Source organism: Sturnus vulgaris, unplaced genomic scaffold, assembly GCF_052056855.1.
Source record: "Sturnus vulgaris isolate bStuVul1 unplaced genomic scaffold, bStuVul1.hap1 Scaffold_168, whole genome shotgun sequence".
In the NCBI taxonomy this organism is placed as follows: Eukaryota; Metazoa; Chordata; class Aves; order Passeriformes; family Sturnidae; genus Sturnus; species Sturnus vulgaris.
In genome coordinates this window covers 65,001-67,500 of record NW_028276080.1, presented here as the reverse complement: position 1 = coordinate 67,500, position 2,500 = coordinate 65,001, and the positions used below count along the sequence as shown (strand labels likewise).

General features: G+C 77.1%; 1 non-coding gene across 1 annotated transcript; it reads right to left on the bottom strand.

Annotated features, from left to right (window-relative positions):
- Positions 1-11: 11 nt before the first annotated feature.
- LOC148218670 (5.8S ribosomal RNA) lies at positions 12-164 on the bottom strand. Its single transcript, XR_015800262.1, has one exon. It is a non-coding gene; the product is annotated as a 5.8S ribosomal RNA (ribosomal RNA).
- Between the last annotated feature and the right edge of the window lie 2,336 nt (positions 165-2,500).

Here is a 2,500-nt window from a genome sequence, read left to right as displayed (position 1 = left end):
TGATCGTCAAGCGACGCTCAGACAGGCGTAGCCCCGGGAGGAACCCGGGGCCGCAAGTGCGTTCGAAGTGTCGATGATCAATGTGTCCTGCAATTCACATTAATTCTCGCAGCTAGCTGCGTTCTTCATCGACGCACGAGCCGAGTGATCCACCGCTAAGAGTTGTCTGGCTTTCGGGACCGCTCGCGTGAAGCGGCCCCTTTTCTGTTTCTGCAGGGACGCGCGCGCCCCCGCGCGCCCCGCTTCGACCGTACGAGCACACACAAACGGAGGAGGAGGAGGAGAAAGCGCGGGGCAAAAAAGAGAAACCCCGCGCAACGCTCCGAAGGTCGGCCAAAGAAAGGCGGAGGGGCCCGCGCCCCCGACCGCCTCCCCCCGCGAGGGGAGACGCCGCCTCGCGTGCCGTCCTTCGGAGGCGGCCCAGGCGCCCGGGCTCGGCCCGACCTCCGCGCGGAGGGGCTTGTGCGGCAACGCGCCGGACCGCGGGGGGCACGGTGGCCCGCCCGGCCTCTCGATCACGGGACGACTACGCGTTCGCGGGCCGGGGGGCGCGACCGCCGGCCCCCGCCGCTCCCGGCTCACTCCCTGGCTTCTCCTTTTCACCGCTCCGCCGACTCGCGGAACGCCGCCGCGCCAAAACGCGGGGGCCGGCTCTCCCGCCAGCGGCCCCTGAACGTCGCCCGAAACGCCACGCGGCGGCGGGACCGTTCCGCCGGCGCAACCCCTGGCGCGGGACCGCTTGCCCGCCGGAAGGCGAACGCCCGGCGGGCCGCGCTCCGCCACCGGCGCCGGAGGCGGGACGCCGCCGAGACCCGAGCCGGCATCGCGGAGCGCCCGAGGTCTGCCGCTCGGCAAAACCCCTCCGCCACCCGCGGCCGCACTCCCGGGACCGCCGCCGCTTCGCACCGCCGAGCTGCCCTTCCGCGAGCACGCGCCCAGCGGGCAGGCGTACGGCGGCTGAGCCGGGGGGCACCGCCCGCTCCCCTCGTTTCCACTCGGGGACCGGACGGGGAAGCGCCCCCGCGGCCGCCCCGCACGCCTCCCCTTTTTTTTGGCCCACACGCGGCCGGGAAGGGCGACGGGGAAGCGGACGGGCGGGGCCCGGGCCGGGACGGCCGCCGGTGAAGGCGGGCGCCTCGCGGCCGACCGTCCCCCCCCCCGGGGGGGGCGGGGACACTCGCCGAGCGGCGACGCCGCCGCTCGGCACGGGGTCGCCCGCGCCCGCCGGACCTCCGGCGATGGAGGAGCCGGCCGAGCGCTGCGCCCCAACGGGCGGGGACAGCGCTCCGAGTCAGGGGTGGCCGGCGGCCGGCGCCGCCGCGGTGCGGTTCGAGGCGACAAGGCCGTCGAGGCGAGAGGCGCGCGGTCGCGCCTGACGCGGCGCCGCCCGCGAGCCCGCGGCGGCGGCTAAGGAGAAAGAGCGAGAGAGCGCGGCGGGCCCCGGCGGCCGCAACCCCGCAGCTGAGGTAGGTAAGGCAGAGAGCGCGCGCCCTCTGCCGGCGTCGCCCCGCATCGCAGAGGCCAGCGGGGTCGGCCCCCCGCGGCCGATCGCGCGCCGCGGCCTCTCCGCCGAGACCGGGCCGCAGAGAGGGGGGGGGCAGGGCGCCCCTTCCCCGGCCCGGCACGGGTGGCCCCCGCGCGCGGGCAAGCGCGGCGGGACGCCGACGACGGCGAGCGCGGCCGGTCGCGACGGACACGCCACCGCAGGGGATCGGCGGGAGTAGCTCCCCACCCCTCGATGGCGCCCCGCGCCGCCACCGCCCGACACCCGCTGCCGCCGCCGCCACCGCCGCCGCCGCCGCGGCGGGGCCGTGCCGGGCCGCCCGAGTCTTTAAACCTCCGCCCGGCTCGGCGGCCCTTTCGGCCCCCAACAGGCGTTTGACGACGCCGAGGGAAACCGGCAGGAGACCGCCGAGGCGCGAAGCGCTAGGTACCTGGCCCTGGGGTGAGGGAAACGACCTGCATGGCCCCGCCGGGGTGCCTCCCCCGCTGCCACCCTCGGGGGAGCGTCCACCGGCGGGGGCGCGCCCGACGTCCGCTGCCATCACCGCGGCAATCCTTCTCGGGGCCCGGGGTTTCCCTCAGTAGCCCGGCGCTGCGCCCGAGAGGACCACCGCGGCTCGGGCCGCCCCGCCGGCGCGGGGAACACGGCCCAGCCACCGAGAAACCTCGCACACCCCCGGCCGAGAGAGGCCACGGCGACGACGGTGCGGACCGTCGCCGCCGCGCCACCCGGCGGCGGCTCGCGCACGTGCGCGCTCCCCCTGGAGGCGCGACCCGGAACTGCCGGAGCCCGGCCCTCGGGAGCTCCTCTGCCGCGCGAGGAGGCCGCTCGGCCAAGGAGAGCGGGATTTTGCCGGGCGGCAAAGCCCCGCGTCCCCCCCCGCGCTCTGGGGAAGGGCCGGAGGAGCCGCCTCCTCCGAGCCCCGAAGGCCTTCCCGCGCGCACCCTTTTTACACACGTTGGCCATCGCCTTGCGCCATCGGCCGCCGTTGCGCGC